This window comes from Podarcis cretensis (assembly GCF_951804945.1).
Source record: "Podarcis cretensis genome assembly, chromosome: 10".
Lineage (NCBI taxonomy): Eukaryota > Metazoa > Chordata > Lepidosauria > Squamata > Lacertidae > Podarcis > Podarcis cretensis.
The window spans coordinates 49,343,952-49,364,748 of NC_137179.1; the positions used below are offsets into that span (position 1 = coordinate 49,343,952).

At 42.9% G+C, this 20,797-nt stretch overlaps 1 long non-coding RNA gene across 1 annotated transcript in view; it reads left to right on the plus strand.

Annotated features, from left to right (window-relative positions):
- Positions 1 to 20,797, plus strand: part of LOC307226047 — a 348,766-nt gene that overhangs the window by 246,854 nt on the left and 81,115 nt on the right. The gene's annotated exons all lie outside the window — the stretch shown is intronic.

Below are 20,797 nucleotides of genomic sequence, written 5' to 3' on the forward strand. Positions count from 1 at the left end.
TCAGATTCAGGGACCAAATCAAGCCTCCAAGAAGGTCTCTTTCCCCACTCTCCTCTACACATTATGTACCAATTTGTCTCAAGGCTTTACTGCTCGTTTATGAACCAGCCTTTTGATTAGTTTTTATGTGCTCCTTTTTCAGTATTATTAACACATATAGAATTTTTACTGTACGTTCATACAGTGTCGTTGAGTGCTGTTTGCAGAACGGGGGGCGGGTGGAGTGGGGATAATAAATGAAAACAAATACACAAGGAAGAGCATCAGGTAGGAGCTGCTTTGCCTTGGCAGCTTGAACTCTTGATTTTACCTGACTCAAATGTAACTACCTACCCTGTTTCTCCTAATCTCATTCCTATTCATATCTCTCTCTCTCTCTCTCTCTCTCTCTCTCTCTCTCTCTCTCTTACATTGGCTCCCAGTACATTTCCAAGCACAATTCAAAGCGTTGGTGTTGACCTTTAAAGCCCTAAACAGCCTCGGCCCAGTATACCTGAAGGAGCGTCTCCACCCTCATTGTTCAGCCCACACACTGAGGTCCAGCTCCAAGGGTCTTCTGGCAGTTCCCTCACTGCGAGAAGCAAAGCTACAGGGAACCAGGCAGAGGGCCTTTTCAGTAGTGGTGCCCACCCTGTGGAACGCCCTTCCATCAGATGTCAAAGAGATAAACAACTACCTGACACTTAGAAGACATCTGAAGGCAACCCTGTTCAGGGAAGTTTTTAATGTGTGACATTTTAATGTATTTTTAATCTTTGTTGGAAGCCGCCGAGAGTGGCTGGGGAAGCCCAGCCAAATGGGCGGGGTACAAATAATAAATTATTATTATTATTATTATTTATTTCTTCTCTTCTCCCTATCAGCACTACTTTACTTCTCCTGTTCCCTCTGGAATTGCCACACACTCACACAAAACCCCTATCATTTATCAGCAGTGCCAGATGGCAGAGCACCAGGGCGATGGCAACCTTCCAGTAAGTGCTATTTTTCTAGAAAAAGAGGTGCCAGAACTCACCATGAATACCTCCCTCATTCTCTTAGAATGGCAATGGTGCCCACCTGAGAGGGGCCGGAACTGAGTTCCTGTGATTTTCCCCTGAAAAAAAGCCCAGCTCCCAGTGATGGTGCTGCCTTTGCCATGATACAAACCAGAGGTTCCTCAACTTTGTCGCAGGCTGGCACTGCCATGCCTCCATCCCCCCCCCCCAACACACACACACACACAGAGAGAGAGAGAGAGGGAGGGAGAGAGATGCTGCTGCTCATTGGTGTTATAGCATTAGTAGCACAAGCAGGCTGAAATGATACAATAATCACATATTCCTCCTCTGCATATCCCTGCTTATGTTTCTTCCATTGTATCTATTTCAGATGGTATGCTTCTTGGGGAAGGGAGTTGTCCAACTTGTTCTTTCAGATGTGCATAGATAGCTCCGACATAGTTCTAAATATAGCTCTAAATGAATAAGAAGTCAATAAATTTGCTTCCCAGTTTCACAGAGTGGCAGATACATGAACAGACAGTGAGTTTACCAAACCAATGAAGAAATATGAGCCAACAATAAAATAGGAATTATTATCGACTACTGTATTGACTAGAAGATCAAACCTCTCCATTCTGAAGGAAATCAGCCCTGAGTGCTCACTGGAAGGACAGATCCTGAAGCTGAGACTCCAATACTTTGGCCACCTCATGAGAAGAGAAGACTCCCTGGAAAAGACCCTGATGTTGGGAAAGATGGAGGGCACAAGGAGAAGGGGACGACAGAGGACGAGATGGCTGGATAGTGTTCTCAAAGCTACCAGCATGAGTTTGACCAAACTGCAGAAGGCAGTGGAAGACAGGAGTGCCTGGCGTGCTTTGGTCCATGGGGTCACGAAGAGTCGGACACGACTAAACGACTAAACAACAACTTTATTGACTACATTGGTATAATAAATCGAACGGCTCCAGTTTCACCAGGCCACAGATTGTGCTGCATAGGAGAAGTGACTTGCAGGTCGTCTTTGGATTGACGCTTAGAGCAAAGACAGCTTTCCCTTGCTAAGCTCCTTTAGGAAGGTCTTTGGAGAACCGCTACACTCATAAACATTAGACAGTCTTGAGCTACCATGTTGCAAGTTCCTCAAGGATCACTGCCTGGTTCTGTTCCAAGAGAGAGGTGGCAATCAGTGCTGAATATATTTGGAAAAATCTTTTTATCTCAAGATCAGCTAAGCTATATTTCTCATGAGTTGGTTGGCTGGGGAACAGTTTCCCCCCCATCCTCCGGCAGGCTGCCAAAAGATTTGTGTTTGTGTTTGTTTACAAATTAGTCGAAGCTCATTGTGAAACCCAACTCTCATTTCTGACTGCAATCTAGTTATCACCTTTGCTCTCCCAGGTCTGAAATGAACCAGTGAGCTTCATCCAATGCATTTTCATGTGTGAAAGTCTCTCAGTTAATGAGAAGAATGTTTCATTTTTTTAAAAAAAACATATTCAAGTCTTTGTTTCCTGCCTTGATTGACTGCTGAATGTCTCAGAACAATGGCGCTATCAATAACAATGATAGAGACACTGAAATGTGTCAGAATAAAGGATAGAGCAAATTAACCATCATTAAAAGTTAAGCGTTCCTAAATGCATGTTATTATTTATGTTAATGGCAAACATAATTTCCCCTACGTAAAATGGATGGTTTTAAAGTTTGGTTTAAAACTCAATTCACTACATTGGAAATAAGAAAGATTAAAGGCCGTTTTTTTTTAAAAAAAAAAAAATGCTTCAAGCATCTGTTAAGGGCTCCAAACTTTTTGGTGTGCAATACAGAAGGGAAAGTGTCTGATTCTCCAGCTATGGTGAACTGACAAGCTGGAAATGAATGAATGAATGAATATAAGCAATAATGTTTGGATGCTCGTGATTTCCCAACTGGCTTCTAATAAATCTGGAATGGTGTTTGTGCTTCCGGGTGGTTACATCAATGCAAGGATCCACACTTCCACTCTCCTCTCTCCATGCAGACCTCATGTGCTCCCCAAATCTGCTCTGGAGTGTTGCGGAGGGTAGGGAGCCCTGAACAGATTAAGGGCGAGTAGGGGAAGGGGGAAGTTGTGTCCTTCTAATAACAATCCTTGTGCTGATGATATAGTTGGATGGGATGATATAGTTGGATACTGATGGGATGGTATAGTTGGACACTGTTTCATATTTATTAGGGTATGGGTTTTTTTAAAAAAATTACAAGCTGAAACACATAATTGTTTACACTCATTTCTCTGCGAGAGGTCCGGAGGGCGGCAACACAAGAAGGGACCTTTTCTTCGGTGGCTCCCCACTTGTGGGATGCTCTACCCAAAGATGCTCACCTGGCGCCTTTGTTGGAGATCTTTAGGTGCCGGGCAAAAACATCTCTCTTTTCCTAAGCCTTTGGCTAATTAAACAATCGATGGCCTTTTAAACTTGGGGTGGTGGTATTGATTTTGTTTGTTATTATAATGTTATGTGTTTTTGTGTGTGTTTTTATTGTAAACCATTCTGTGATCTTTGGTGGAAGGGCGGTATAGAGATTTAATAAATGGTGATGATGATGATAGCTCCCACCATTTCTGATCATTTGCCATATTGGCTGGAACTGATGGGAGCTGGAATCTAAGAACATCTGAAGAACATCACGTTCCCTAGCTAACAGGACCAGTGGTCAGGGATGATGGGAGTTGTAGTCCCAAAACTGCTGAAGGGCCAAGTTTGGCTATGCCTGGTCTACACTCTCCAATATTTCAAAGAAGGCTTTCCCTACTCTTTGTAGGGACTGAACCTGGAACCCTCTGCAAGTAAAGCATATCACTGTACTAAGTTCATCAAACCTGACACAGGTTTGTTGGTTTTGAAGCCAATGCCATGTTTGTCATCCTTTCTATTTTCACCCTAAGAGGAAGGTTTCTTCTTGCATGCAGCTGGTCATTGCTGGGCTGAATACCTTGTCTTTACATGAAATTATCTGGGGTAATTTATTTGACAAACTATATATTATTGCAAATGTCTTTATTTTAATCATTAACACTCACCCGCTGGGAACAAAGTAGCTGATTGCCCTGTCAAGGAAATTATTGAATTTAGTCATTTGGAAGATTAATGCTGCTGAACTTTAGAAATGTATTTTATTAAGTATTTTAATAATGAACAATCCCAGGTGTTCTGCATTTCCCCAGAATGGACATAAAAGGCTTATAAACAGGAAAAGCTGAAAGGATATCTAGAAAATTATAGCTGAGCTTCAGACTGATTTTAACAGGATAAAGACATTTAATCGTCTGGATATCATCTGGATGTCTTCCACTGCTTCAGAGAGAGAAAGCAAAATGCTTAACATTTAAATTGGCAAGTATTTAAAAACAGCTCGGGTGGATGGCAAGTCTCTCAATGGCTGCCCATCGCCATACTGTCGAAGTTAAAAGATTTAGGCTGGGATCCAAAACATCTAGTTCCATGCAGCAAGGAAGCTCTGAGGGTGTCTTTCTCGAACAGCAGCTGCCCATGCTTCATGCAAACAACTTTTTTTGAAACTGAAAAGCAGTTTGTGATTTGGCTCAGGGATCTGCACTGCTGCACAAAGAAATTTTAAGCTGATGGTTTGTCAGACTATAAGTCATATCACATTTCCTCAATCCATAAAAATATATGTTATATATGGGTTGTAATATATATGGGTTGTAAGCAGTGGGTTCCATCCTCACTTGTGTGCATTGTCAGTGCCACCACTATCTCTCTCTCTCCCCCCCCCCCCCATTGCCTCCTCCTTCCACCTGCCCCATGGCTTCCTTCATCTTTGCTACAGCTCCCTCTCCACCTTTTATCAGAGCCGGCTTAGTTTTGGTTCTGCTGGTATGGTGGAAACACCCAAGGAGCTCTCTTCCTCCTCTATTTAGGCGCCAGGTGAAAACATTCCTCTTCTCCAAAGCCTTTGGCTAATTAATCTATGGCCTTTAAAACTGTGGTGAGGGTTTTATTTCTGTTTATTTTGGTGGGTTTTTTTGTTTTTACAGTGGTACCTCAGGTTACAGGTGCTTCAGGTCACAGACGCTTCAGGTTACAGACTCCACTAACCCAGAAATAGTACCTCGGGTTAAGAACTTTGCTTCAGGATGAGAACAGAAATCGTGCGGCGACCGCATGGTGGCAGCGGGAGGCCTCATTAGCTAAAGTGGTAGCTCAGGTTAAGAACAGTTTCAGGTTAAGAACGGACCTCCGGAATAAATTAAGTTCTTAACCCAAGGTATCACTGTATATTGATCTTTGGATGAAGGGCTGTATAGAAATTTAATCAATAACAATAATATTTTGCCTCAGCTCTCTCTGAGAAAGGACCAAGAGGGGGTCATTCCTTTGAGCAGCAAGGCATTTTGGAGACAGCATCCCAGCAGCAGCCATACTTGTTGTGTTGTGTTTGGGAACTGGCAAAGGGGTCCACATACACAGCCTTCGTCTCCTTGGAGGAAAGACAGGATATTAATGTCATGAATAACAATAAATAACAAATACTCAGTCTTGAAGTCTTTGCAAAGTAAATGTCAGGTCTTGCCACTATCTCAGATCTTAAGGCCCCATCTGGACTATACATTTAAAGCCGCATCATATAGATTTAAACAATCATGGCTTCCTCCAAAGCACCCTGGAAATTGTAGTTTGTTAAGGGTGCTAAGAGTTGTTAGGACACCCACTATTCCCCTCACAAAGTGACAATTCCTGGAGTTCCTGGGGAAGAGGGATTGATGATTAAATCACCCTAAGAATTGTACTCTGCAAGGAGAATAGCGTCTCCTAAGAACGCTCAGCACCCTTAACAAACTACAGTTCCCATGATGCTTTGGGGGAACCCGCAAATGTTTAAAGTGGGATGATACTGCTTTAACTCTGTAGCGCAGATGGGTCCAGGTCTTGCACCCAAGAAGCCACAATGGTTGCAAAAGGCCTCCACTAAGAACTTAAGGCCTTTTTACAATTCTAGAAAGTCACTATCGCACCGGCCTGTAGCTGTTCTTCAGGTTTTCTTCACCCTCCTAACAACAGGTTAAAATAATGAATAGAATGCCATTTCTGCATGGGATCACTTTTGCATCAGATTTTCTCCTGAGGGGAAATGGAGAAGTTTGTGAGGTTATTTTTTTCTGAACTAATATTTTCAACACATCCCCTCTACTGCCAAACATCTTAGAACAAACCCTGTACAATCTTGCAATATGTTTACCGAATATATTGGAAAGGAAGTTTTCTTCAAGTAGCTGCATGTTTAGCTGATTCATGGGCAATTTTGGTCTTCGGAAAATATCGTACATTGCTGAAAGGTGTGCTTCAGATAGAAAGAAAGAAATTTCCAAAGTGCATGGCATTCTGACATTCACTTTTATTCCACACTGAGAGCAAAATTGATATAAAAAGCTGCAGGAGAAAAATGCTATAAAAAAGCATTTTCATGAAAGAAGGTGACAGTAGGACTATGAAAAGCAAAATGATTAGCAGACATTTCAAAATACCAGACATTTTGGACAGCTTAAATCCTTAAAGTATTTCCACAGATTCAGTCCCTTCCATGGAAATTGCTGCTTTATTATTAGACAAGTTCAAATTACCCCACAGTGGGCCCTAAATTTAACCAAGTTTTCTGTAGTGCTCCTTTACCATGCAAGAGGTGGGAGACATTTTTGATTTTGTTGAGTAACTTATTTCAACACAAGTAAAAAAAAAAAAAAAAAAAGCAAAAAATGTAAATAAACCACATTACTTTTGTAAAGAATTTCCAATTTCTATGGTTCATTTTACTTAGGGTTCTGGCCAGTGGCGTAGCGTGGGTTGTCAGCACCCGGGGCAAGGCAAGTAATTTGTGTCCCCTAACCCTAACCCCCAGATGTTGCGCCCGGTGCAGCCGGCCCCCCCTGCACCCTCCACGCTACGCCACTGGTTCTGGCTATGGTCTTCTGTTTAATTAAAAGTTCCATTTAATTAGTCCAACTTACCAACGTGTGGGGTGTTTGATGCAATATTGTGTCAAGATCGCAGAGACAGTGCAGACATCCACTTAGTAGCTGCATGATCTTCCAGCAAGAACACTCACTAGAGCTGGGAGACAGGCCCTAAACCCAGATTGGCTAAAGGAAAATCTACCCTCCTGTATCAAGGGCTTTCTGTATAAAAATTGGTCTTTGACCTGGGTCTAATAACCCCCATTTGAATGTTGCAACAACCACAACGCCTGGATGCAGTTTGCTGGTGGGGTCTGTGCTCGGTATTAGGGTGGGGCAAACTACCTCTTGCTATTTTTGGCCTGTACTTCGATTCCCAAAGGCATCTTTGTATCTCTCTTCTGCAATTTTTAGGTTAAAGAGTTCTGCTTAGTTTTGTAAGGTCTTGCATTTATTACCTGGTTTGGCTTATCATGGTAAACTTTGGCCCTGAATCTGGTACCTGATTGCTTGGTTGTCCCTACAGAGGGGGTTGCTGAGTGTCAGCACTGAAAGTTAAAAAAAAGTATATTAAATGATCCACATATTTGCAAGTGTTCCCTGGAGGGGGTTCAGGGATTGTGTTTCTTTAAGACTGACTGCAAACCTAGCAATGTAGATATGGCATAGTCTCTGGGCATGGCTGGCTACAGAAGGCAGCATGGTTGGTCATTGGCTGGGACTACAAATCTGGCAAGAAGCCCACTATCCCCTCCCAGACAACCACATAACTGGATTGGTGTCTGACTTGACAAAGCTGAAGGCAGTTCATTGGAGGTTAAGGGAGTCCCCTGGCATTGCCTCACACGACCTATAAAATCCTGGAATTTTCCCTCATGCAATTGGAATCTCTTTTCCTTCCCGTCATGCTACAGCAAGAGTCCATGTGACTATAGTTTGTAGTTGTTTAGTCATTTAGTCATGTCCGACTCTTCATGACCCCATGGACCAGAACACGCCAGGCACTCCTGTCTTCCACTGTCTCCTACAGTTTCATCAAATTCATGTTGGTAGTTTTGAGAACATTGTCCAGCCATCTTGTCCTCTGTCGTCCCCTTCTCTTTGTGCCCTCAATCTTTCCCAACATTAGGGTCTTTTCCAGGGAGTCTTCTCTTCTCATGAGGTGGCCAAAATATTGGAGCCTCAGCTTCAGGATCTGTCCTTCCAGTGAGTGCTCAGGGCTGATTTCCTGAAGAATGGATAGGTTTGATCTTCTTGCATTCCATGGGACTCTCAAGGGTCTCCTCCAGCACCATAATTCAAAAGCATCAATTCTTCGGCCTTCTTTATGGTCCAGCTCTCACTTCCATACATCACTACTGGGAAAACCATAGCTTTAACTATATGGATTTTTGTTGGCAAGGTGATGTCTCTGCTTTTTAAGATGCTGTCTAGGTTTGTCATTGGTTTTCTCCCAAGAAGCAGGCGTCTTTTAATTTGGTGACTGCTGTCACCATCTGCAGTGATCATGGAGCCCAAGAAAGTAAAATCTTTCACTGCCGCCATTTCTTCCCCTTCTATTTGCCAGGAGGTGATGGGACCAGTGGCCATGATCTTAGTTTTTCTGATGTTGAGCTTCAGACCATATTTTGTACTCCCCTCTTTCATGTGATTATAGTATATATCCTATAGGTGGAGAGCCTTTTGAGCACAATGGGGTTTTACTCCTGAGTAAAGACAGAGATAAGTAAACTGTACATTTTACTTGTTTAGAAAACTGAAAACTAAGAACATATAGGGAAACAGGGGGTTCACATTTTGCTATCTGGCCTTGTTCTTATTTCATAGGATTGTTTCCCCCATCTTAAAAATGAAAGAATGCGCAAATCAAAGAAAAATATTTGTCTTAATATGTGCTTTCATATGTTCTTTAAGCTTCAAAGGAAATATTTTTCGGCTGTACTTTCTTCGCTCCACTCCACTGTTTGTATTAAACTTGATTTTGGAATCCTAACAAATGAAGTAACATCTAAGGAAGGTTTATTTAAAGCTTTCCTGAGGCAATAAGCAATTTGAAACTCGTTAACCAATTTCTCATTTATCTAGTCATAACACATCCTTTATTGCTACTTTCATGAAAATATGCAGAGGCCAAAAGAGCGCCAAATGCCCTCGCTCCGCAAAGCTCTTTCCAATGTGTCAAACTGCAGGAGTAAACAGACGCAAACGTTGCCAGAAGACAGCATGAGACAGTAATTACAAAGGGACACTTTAAAAGAAATATTATCCCCCTGTAATATGCTGATTAATCAGCTTTTAACTGGGAACTATGCTTGTGTGAGCCTCTCCAAGTTAATAGAAATGGAGAAGTGTGTGGTTAATGACTAGCTACTGAAAGATGGAAGTATCTAGAAGTGTTGAGGTACCTCTCTGCCTCTGAGTGGTGACCAAAGGAGATGGGAGCCCTCACGCTCTCATAGGCTGGAGATACAAGGTGATAGTGGACACAAGGTGTAGAGAAGCTCAAAGCCAGGCAGGTGCTCCAATGCCACCCTCCACAGGAAGGGTGTCTTTCCTTCTTTGCTGATCCCTCGTAGCCGAGTAAGATTGTCTTCCATAAAGACGGTCTTAACATTGAGTCCGTAAGTGACTGTGGAAGCCAATTCTGGATCCACACGTCCTTCCACAATGGGGACATAGGTTTCCGGGCAGGAGTTGACCATGGTGAGTGTTTGCCAAGCGTGCCTTCCTCTTAGCACGTTTCTCCCTTTAGTCCTGAGTTTGAGCGTCTTCAATGTCCACAACACCTTTGGTAAAGGCTGTTCTCCAATTGGAGTGCTTGCAGGCCAGTGTTCCCCAATTGTCAGTGTTTATTTGCCTTGAGAGAGCCTTTAAACCTCTTTTGTTGACCACCGACATTATGCTTCCCATTTTCAAGTTCGGAATAGAGTAGTTTCTTTGGCGGATGATGATCAGGCATCTGAACAACATGACCAGTCCAACGAAGTTGATGTTGAAGAATCGTTGCTTCAACAGGGGTGATCTTTGCTTCTTGCAGCAAGGTTGGCTAAGCTGTGGACCTCCTGATGTCATTGAATGACAACGCCTGTCATCCCCTACCATAGGGCACACCAGCTGAGGCTGATGGGAGTTGCAACCACATCTGGGAGGCTGCAGTTTAGCCACCCCTGGTGTAAGGGCTTTCTGCTTCCCAGTCAACTCTCAGTAGCAGCACCCTATTCCTGCTTCACTCTTTGCTCTGAGATTGGATTTAAAGTGAGCATTTAAGCTAATATGTAAGAAATTATACGCTCATGTTATATTTCACAACAGCACCACAGAATGAGAAAAGATTCTCTAGGTTGAATTTTTTTAAGGGCCACACTCTACCTCTGGACAGCAGTTCTCAAACTCAGCCACCACTCCCCCCTCCATGGAACACTTGCAAATTATTGCCTATCTTGCTGGATCATTTAATACACTTTTTTTTTTTAACCTTCAGTGCTGACATCCTCAAAACCTTGCAGGCCTTTCCCCCTCCTGATCTGTCTCTGGGGCTTCTCTGCAAAGGGCCTGGTGAAGCGTTGGACTGAAAAGCCAGGGATAATAGTAGACATTTCACTACCTCTCAGTCTGACCTACCTGTGTTCGCAAACCATAACACAGAGATCAGAATACCCTGACAAAACTATCAAGGTTACTTGAAGGAAGCCATGGCAGTACAAATATGCTCAGTTGACGTGTAAGAACAAAGAAGAACATGAGGGAAACTTTCCTGTCTTCTAGTAACTGCAATAACATGCTTACAGTATTTTGGCCTGTGTAGCTTGTCTGTCATGGTGCTATGATGGTGGGGAAAGCACTGGTTGAAGTTATTGTTCAAACAACTATCAAAACCAGAGGATTACTGTTGCCATTGCAATCTGCTGACCGTAGGTCAAAGCAACATGTACTGTATTTTTTGCACCATAACACTCACATTTTTCCTACCAAAAAGGAAGGGGAAATGTCTGTGCGTGTTATGGAGCGAATGCCTGCGGGTGGCAGGGGGGATCTGCTGCAGTCGTGAGCAGAGGATCCATGGTTCCCCTTCCTTCCCTCCTCCATGGTTACAAAGCATGGATCCACATGGATCCTCAGGATTTTTGCATTGGGCTACTCCAAACTCACTGTCAGATCACATGTCTGTGGCCACAGCATGAACCACAAAAATCATATATCCACTATCTCGTTTGGAATATTTTTTTCTTGTTTTCCTCCTCTAAAAACTACGTGCGTGTTATGGTCTGGTGCGTGTTATAGAGCGAAAAATACAGTATGTGAAGCAGATACATAGCCTAGCCTGTGTTTTTTCAGAACCAGCCTTATCCCTACAACTGTAATCTGTTTTGACTTCTGAAAATTAAATTGTTGTAACCCATCCTAGGACCTGCTACTGAAGTGTAGGGTAATTAATTTAATAGTAATAATATTAATTAATTTTCCAGGACAGGATGCATGCCCCTTATTATTTCCTGTATTAGTATTACTAAAGCTGCTGTTTCACCTTTATAAAATGTTCCATTACTAGATATGCAATTTGTGGCTTATCCTTTTTTATAATGAACAAAACAATTAAAGCAAATAATCTTTTATTGTACTAATTACTACTGTACCTCTCTGAAGCTCTGTTCCCCCCGCCTGTGACCCATTACCTTTTATCTACAGTTCTTCACTCTGCTTCTGTTCTATATGCCAGATCAATTGGAATTCATATTCTTTTCCAAAATAGATTTTAGTAATGTCTTGTACTGCTTCATGAAAGTCAATGGACCAGTCTATCCCTCCTCTCCACCTCTTGATGTTGATACAGGAAGGCACAGTACAGTGGTACCTTGGTTCTCAAACGCCTTAGTACTCAAACGCCTTGGTTCTCAAACGCTGAAAATCCGGAGGTAAGTGCTCCGGTTTTCGAACTTTTTTCAGAAGCCGAACATATGATGCAGTTGTCAGCTATTCTTTCCGGGGCACCTGCACTAATCAGAAGGTGCGCCTTGGTTTTGAACAATTCGGAAGTCAAACGGACTTCCGGAACGGATTAAGGATCACGCTTTTCTTTTTGCTATTTATTTAGCATTTTTGTTTTTGAGGCTTTTTTGGTTAATTTGTTTTTGTGACTGTGTGGAACCCAGTTCAGCTACTGATTGATTGACTGTGTTACTGCAGAAAGGGATAAAAGCCCCCCATCCTAACAATAACTATCATCAGTGCAGGTAAGAAAAAAAAATTAATTTTTATCATTTACAATACGGTCTTATTTATTTTATAGTACAGTACATTGATTATTGCTTTCATTTTTATGGATCAATGGTCTCGTTAGATAGTAAAATTCATGTCAAATTGCTGTTTTAGGGGTTGTTTTTAAAAGTCTGGAATGGATTAGTCTGTTTTGCATTACTTTCTATGGCAAAGTGCGTCTTGGTTTTGGAATGCTTTGGTTTTGGAACAGACTTATGGAACGGATTAAGTTTGAGAACCAAGGTACCACTTTAAGGTCCTACCTTGCTTGCAAAGTATAATTCTACTTTGGGTTATGAGAGAGGTCATTCCGAAAATTTAGGAGTAAAATTTAGGGACCCAGACATCAACCTTCCTATCACAAAAACCAGAGCTAGGACATGATATAATTATAATACAGTATTTGTAATTAATGGGGGCTTATTTGTGTCTTCTTGCCACGGAGCATTATAAAGTTTATTTCATTTAAATTATGTGTCTTGAAAAACATGGCATCTTGCTGTTTTTCATAAACCTGCCAATTTTAATGGGTCTTGCGTCCAAGAAATATTTATAGGATCAGAAAGTAAACACACACAAATTCAGTGCATCTTGTTGAAAGGGCCTGGTTTTAGGACTGTGACCTATATTAAAAAATATATATGGTTACATAATCTTAAATGATGAATGTTTAATCGACTGCCCCTCCCTCTGCAGCACACTCACAAGCATTTAACTTGCCATTTACCATATGCAGGACATATCTTGAAGACATTAGCAATCATTATGAAATGTGAATTGCCAGAAGGATACTTGAGTTTATTTGTAATGGAGACAAACACTCCACATTTGGGCGAACGCTACAAATGGCTGAATATTTGGTGCCCTAGGCAAAGCTTTCAGAGAGAGTTCATATGGTTTTGCTAGCTGTAATCAGCCCAGCTCAAATTATGCATAATTTGGTTTTCACGGTTGGGTCTTGGATCACATAAAGTCAAGTATAATTACTACCACAAAGGAGAATTCTACATGCATTTCAGGGCATTCACTGTGGACCTATGACACACTCCGAAAAGGAACTGCAATTACTGGGAAATTATTTAAATACGTTTTCTTGTTTTTCCTCAAAGGCATGTGAAATTGCAATGAGTAATCACAGGAACTGTGGTAAACGGTCATCAGGTTTTAGTGTTATTATAAAATAAAAAGGATTATCAATTGATATTTTTATGCCTGGCAGGGGCAAAAGCATTATTTTGATTATATGAAAAAAGATGTTGGGAAGGGTAAGGAAAGAGGGGACAGGAATAACAGGAGGAGCAAAGTATCCCTTGCTCTGGCTAGAGAATATATGAGTATATATGAGTAAAAGGATAGTTTCATAGATATTCCAGTATCTAAGGCAAGATTTCTCGAACTATAGATGGGGAAAAAATTAACAACAGCAATGGTTCTGACAAATGATTTTATACCACATATGTTGTAGAAAAAAACTGCTGTTGAAGTTGGCTCAGTGCATCAGTCTCGTTTTGTTTCAAGTGTCTATTGCTATCGCTATCTCTTTCAGGAGACTGTAGATGCAAGGGTAAATAAATTGTGAAAGGCACTTCCTCAGATCGTGGTGCCACTCTTCATCTAACTGAGATAGCAAGGTCCCATAGAGTTTACAACTTTCTGTGTCTGAGCACCTCAGGCTTTGTGAAGACAATGGCACGTTTTCTGGGAAATGGAGGGAGATTGCATAGAGAGTATCTATTGGTGGTAGACAACAATTGACCTGTGAGTTGCTATCCAGTTTATAGTGAACCAATTAGTACGAGCCAGTAGCATCCTATGTGTGTGTGTGTGTGTGGGGGGTGATCTCTGCTTCTTCCAGTACAGAATTGAATTAATTTTATAATGAATGATTTTAGAGTGTTGTGTTGTACTTTTGTACTGTTTTATTGTTGTTAGCCGCCCTGAGCCCGGCTTCGGCTGGGGAGGGCGGGATATAAATAAAATTTATTATTATTATTATTATTATTATTATTATTATTACTACTACCTCGGGTTACATACGCTTCAGGTTACATACTACACTAACCCAGAAATAGTGCTTCAGGTTAAGAACTTTGCTTCAGGATGAGAACAGAAATTGTGCTCCGGTGGCGTGGCAGCAGCAGGAGGCCCCATTAGCTAAAGTGGTGCTTCAGGTTAAGAACAGTTTCAGGTTAAGTACGGACCTCCAGAACGAATTAAGTAGTTAATCCGAGGTACCACTGTACACTGATATTAGTTCGCCTGTCTTCACAGGACATGAACATTCTTCTTCAACATCAACTTTGTTGGACTGGTCATGTTGTGCGGGTGCCTGATGATCATCTTCCAAAGCAGTTACTCTATTCCAAACTTGAAAATGGAAAGCATAATGGTCAACAAAAGAGGTTGAAAGACTCTCTCAAGGCAAATAAACACTGACAATTGGGGAACACTGGCCTGCAAGCGCTCCAGTTGGAAAACAGCCTTTGCCAAAGGTATCGTGGACTTTGAAGATGCTCAGACTCAGGATGCAAGGGAGAAACATGCTAGGAGGAAGGCACGCTTGGCAAATCCACACCATGATCAGCTCCCGCCCGGAAACAAATGTCCCCACTGTGGAAAGACGTGTGGATCCAGAATTTGTGCTGTACTGTTTGTGCTGTACATTTGTACTGTTTTATTGTTGTTAGCCGCCCTGAGCCCGGCTTCGGCTGGGGAGGGCGGGATATAAATAAATTATTATTATTATTATTATTATTATTATTATTATTATTATTATTATTTGGCCTCCACAGCCACTTACGGACTCATTGTTAAAACCGTGTTAATGGAAGACCATCTTACTTGGCTATGAGTGATCTCCAAAGAAGAAGAAGATGGACGGGGGGTGAGGAAGACATGGAGCTAACCTCCCAGCATTGCTATTGCTACACCTTATGGGGCTGGCTTGGGTCAGGGTTGTGGCAAAGGGTGACAGGTCTATTTTGGTGCACCTGTGGGAATGGTGGATTGTCTCCACCAGTGTCCGCACAGCTCTGATCTCATTGCCACCCTGCCACGCCTCATCTACATCCTGGCAAGTTAAGTGACACCATTGTGGGATCTGGAACTTGGGGTGTTCTTACATAGGAGTATATACTCATGTAGCCCTGGGAATATTCTAAAAGCACATGATATAGTTGAACTTCTGATGCTAACGGGATCTGGTTCTGGATAGTACAGAACTTAAATGGAGAAGCACCATGGGAACAGCTGTGGGTCCTTCTTGGAGAAAGTAATACATAAGGAAATAGAAAGTAACAGAGAATATTGTTTTCCTGGAAAAAGCAATGGATGCCTAAGACTTTAAATGGGGTGAGCTCCCATTGCTCGGTCCCTGCTCCTGCCAACCTAGCAGTTCGAAAGCACATCAAAGTGCAAGTAGATAAATAGGTACTGCTCCAGTGGGAAGGTAAACGGCGTTTCCGTGTGCTGCTCTCGTTCACCAGAAACGGCTTAGTCATGCTGGCCACATGACCCTGGAAGCTGTATGCTGGCTCCCTCAGCCAATAAAACGAGATGAGCGCCGCAACCCCAGAGACGGTCACAACTGGACCTAATGGTCAGGGGTCCCTTTACCTTTACTAGGGAAGGGGGAGCAGAAACCCTGGCCCTCCCCTCCACCACCTTCAGAATGCAGAGCATCATGGGGGCCTGGGGAGGGCCTCAACCAACCACTGTGGGGGCAGGGTTGTGCAGCAAACAGCAGCAGAAGGCAAAGGTTCAGCTTTGTTGCCAAGATCCAGGCACTGCTTCCATAGGTGGGACATGAGTCACCTGCCCAGATGCAATGTGTATCTACATCCTCACCATTCCCACATTTTTAAAAGTTTGGTGGGAGGAGCACGGAAACTTGTTGGGACATCTCCATTGCTTTCATTCAGTTCTGAACTTTTTGCCCTTCTCCTGGACTCTTGACTCCTAAGCCTGGACCATTACTTATCTGAATAAAGTTATCTTTCTTACTCGCAAGTAAGAGCCTCTGTTGTCATGTTTTGGGTGGGAGCTAGGACAGGGGTTCTAGTTTAAAAGAAGTCTATCGTATTAGATTAAAGTCAGTCCATCTACTGCATGTAAAAGTCCCTTCTGAAGATGATTGGGACAGGCTGTTTCATCCTTAGCTTGTAGTTAGCTTTCATCTCTGTAGATTGCTCTAGGAATGTGCTATATTCCATGCCTGTCTCTCATAGCATTCAAGCTGCCCGTTGAACTCAAATAGAAATGACTTATTTTCTCAAGAGTAGAATAAGGAAATAAATCCTCTCCAAACAAATTGGTACATAATTTGCTCTGTGTTTTCGCTCCTGTTAGTTCAAGGACTTCAGAATGGATATGCATGGAGGCTGTTCTATTTTTTATCATCACCAAAATCCTGCAAGATAGGCTAGTCCAGAGTGGGGGTCCTTTTTTCAGTCTGAGGGCCACATTCCCTTCCAGGCAACATTTCAGGGGCCGCATGCTGGGAGGGGCATTGCCTCTGTACACTAGGCTAGTTTATACACACGCCCCTCTTAACTTGCATCCAGGCAAGGAAGTCATTATCAAGGGCCATTGCACCCAAGCAAAATCATTTAAGGAGGATATTTAGGTGCTCCGGGAAAAGTTCTGAGGGCCAGGTAGAGAAGCCTGGAGGGCCACATTTGGCAGCTGGATCTGAGGTGCCCTACCCTGGATAGACTGAGAGAGATCAACTAGCCCATGATCTTCCACTGATTTGAACTCAGCTTTTGCAAAACATAAGTTAACATTCAATGCCTCATGGTACACTGGGTGACCTAAGCAGCTTAAATTTGATTTGTTTCTTGTGAAACAACCAGGAAAGAAACGATTAGGAAATAGCCTTTGCTTATATTGATTTCATGGATTTGTGTTTGTGAAATTGTGATCCCCCAAACAGGCAATTTGCTTCTCTAAATCATGTCCCACTAATCTCCTACCCAGCGGCGGAGCAAGCAGATCAGGCGCCTGGGGTGGCGCGCAGGCACTGCGCCCAGGGGCGGGGCCAGCCGCCTGCAAGGTGGGGTGAGCCGGGGCAGGATGCTTCGCGGGGTCTCCTAGGAATCTGCCTGCCCTACAGCTGGGGGCGAGGAGGCGGCGGGTGGACTGTCTGGGGCAGCGCAGAGCCAGCGGGCACCCAAGCCACCGCGTCACTCCCAGGAGAGACGCGTGGCTTGGGCACGCTGCAGTTCCTGCGGTGAGTGCCGCCCGGCATTTTGTCACCCCCCTCAGTGGTGACACCCGGTGAGTCCGCCCCCACCACACTCCCCTTCCTCTGCCCCTGTTCCCACCACCTGCAGTTTACATGCTACAAAAAAGGTAAAAGTAGCTGTGTTGAGACACGAGAAAACTTCCAAAATGCATTATCAGGCCAATACCTTTGATAGAACGACAAAAATGTTGTGTGCCATAATTTCTTATGGGTGAATATGGCTACCTTTACAGTCCAGTTTCTCTTTATTCTTGCTTGTCACCTACAAAAGGATGTTTCTGTTTTGCCTAAATGGACACAGAACTAACATATGGCTGCTGTATTTACAGAGAGGACCTGCCATCATCTTCTATCCTTCCTGGGAGTCCTGGGTGCCACCTGAACTGCAAAGCATCCTTTGAATCCTTGCTACCTCCTCCCACGCCCAATCTTAAAGACTCACTCCAGATGGTTAGAACAGCCTTTCTCTCTCCTCCCTTACCCGACTACATTTATTACATCTAGCCTGATGAAGAATTCTGGTGCGCTTGAAAACCTGCACATTACTCTGTGGACCTTTTGGTAGGCCTTATGAAGATGTTGCCCCCATACACCAAAACACAGCTTTCAATACGAATTAACATGAGAATATGCCATATTTCGTCATAACACAAATAGTTATAAGTTCCAAACACATCCAGTGTTTGCCCAGTTCTGGGCCACACAGTTTTTGCATGAAACAATTATTGTACAGTATTATCTGGTGATGGAGATGGTTCATGGCTGCTAAACCGGAACCCCACCCTGCATCTTTTTGTAGATTATGGTACTGTCATTCCATCAGGGGGGCATGAACTGAATTAGCACAAGGGTTTCATTGTACTTTATTGAAGCCACTAATTTGGGTGTATAATAACTACCAATGCTGCCTCCCACCCTTTCTTAAGCATGTTAAAAGAGTTCTGTGCCTTGTTAATAGTATATCTGTAATGCATATATTGCTTTATTAAGCCCCTGTTATTATAAAAGCATCCTTAAAGATCAGAGTTTGTTTATGCTTATTCTTTATTTCTGAAACCTTCCCACCCGTTTATAGTTTACACTTATGCAAAACGTTTCAGTCGGCATGATAAGTTCAGACAAGCTTTGTTTCTGTTCTTTTTCTTGAAAGTGAATGCTGAAAGCTTAATGCCTCTATTAACACTTGCATATGAGTCACTGCCCTTGCCAACACTCTAGATAAGAAGGGAAAAAATGGTGGTTTTTTGTTTTTTTAAAGCAGTTTCCTATGAACTCCAGGAATTGGAGCATTATGCAGTCAGTAGGCTAGCCTTTTTTTCATTGATGTATGCTATTTTCACTCAATTAAGATATAAAGAGAACATGTATTGCATGCTTTTGCATCACTTTATAATGTAAACAAATAATAATTATTGCATTTCATAATTTCATTTCATTGCTGCATAGTATCATTGCTTAGATGCTTCATATCAAGACTGACTCGAGACAACTTACAGAAAAGTAACACACATTTTCAAGCAGAGCAACAGGAACAGAACAACATCCCACATTACAAATACCTATCTCTCAGCAGAGGAGCCAGCTAATACCCAACAGAAAAATATCTTATAAAACCCAGCAGGTGCCATCAATACCTGGGAATAAAGAAAGTCTAAACTGGCACCAAGAAGATGTTAATGTAGGTGCCAGGCAGGCCTTGCTGGGGAAAGCATTCTATAGACTGTTTACTGTTCATATACATGACAAAAATGGGTGTATATGTCCCCCTAACAGCACAATCCTAATATATATTTTACTCAGAAGTAAAACAAATTGAGTTCAGCAGGGTTTACGCCTAGTAAACACAGTGTTTCACAGATCTATGAGCTGGAGCATTGCAATTTGGGCAAATTAAAATGGCGGTGAGTGGGAGCCCCTGTTCAATAGTGGCACCACTGCCTGCTCACAGCTAAAAGGGTGTAACAGGATTGGGCTGGTGAGAGGAATCATTTTGTTTGGAAAAAATTACTTCAAACCCCTCCCCCCTCAAATTGCAGTAGATGCCCATGAAACTTTGTCCCTAAGTCTTCAAAGAGTGAGTACAGTCCTGTCTTTTGTCTTCTTCATCATCCCTTTATTTACAACAGTAATATATCTCTATCTCTATCTTTATATCTCTACCACACTCTCCACATACACCCATTTTTAACGTATGTGCAAACAAAACGCAGGTTAAGACTTTCTGTCTTCCCAGTTATTAATGGCACCCAGGGCCAGATTTAAGTTTGATCAGGTCCTAAGCTACTGAAGGTAATGGGGCCCTTTATAGGTCCAGCTGTCCTTTGTCAACAACAAATTGTCACCGTTTTTTGTGTTGAATATATGCTATATGGAACGCGGGTGGCACTGTGGGTTAAACCACAGAGCCTAGGACTTGCCGATCAGAAGGTCGGCAGTTCGAATCCCCACAACGGGGTGAGCTCCCATTGCTCAGTCCCTGCTCCTGCCAACCTAGCAGTTCGAAAACACGTCAAAGTGCAAGTAGATAAATAGGTACCGCTCCAGCGGGAAGGTAAATGGCGTTTCCGTGTGCTGCTCTGATTTGCCAGAAGTGGCTTAGTCATGCTGGCCACATGACCCGGAAGCTGTACGCTGGCTCCCTCGGCCAATAAAGCGAGATGAGCACCACAACCCCCGAGTTGGCCACGACAGGACCTAATGGTCAGGGGTCCCTTTACCTTTATATGCTATATGGTGAATTATGGACCTAATAGGTATCTAAAGCCATTTGCCCATGCTGCCATGCAACCAGTCCATGCAGAATGTAGGCGCCCTAGATATAGAAAGGATCTAAGCAGTGATATTTTAGGGAGCAGGCTAGCAGGCGGGGCACATTGCTTATATCATAGGAGCCTACACAAAACAAAACACTGTTGCTGTATGTAGGTTTTATTCTATTTGTTTTTTATCTTTTATTTTGGAAATGTACATACAGGGGTGGGGCCCTAAGCTGTAGCTTGTTTAGCTTATAAGTAAATCTGGCACTGATGGCACCCGTTGTTGCAGGGCTTTTCTTTTTTTCCAGCCGGATGGGTGCCAATGCCATGATAAGAGAACAAGGGAGGCGTTCGTGGTGAGTTCCTAGCAGATTGGCACCGGCTTGGGCATTGCTAGCTGGCTCCTGTGTTGAGAGAGAGAGAGAAGTGTTTGCGGACTGGGGGACTTCTTGAAATTGCGCGCGTTTCTTTTCTGCAGACGGGTCTTGGTAGAAAGCCTCGAAGGCGGGTAGAAAAGAGAGGGAAGCCAGGAGCGCTTCCTGGAGGTCTTGGCGCCCCGTGCCTCCAACAGCGGGGCTGCTGGCCTCGGCTGCGCGGC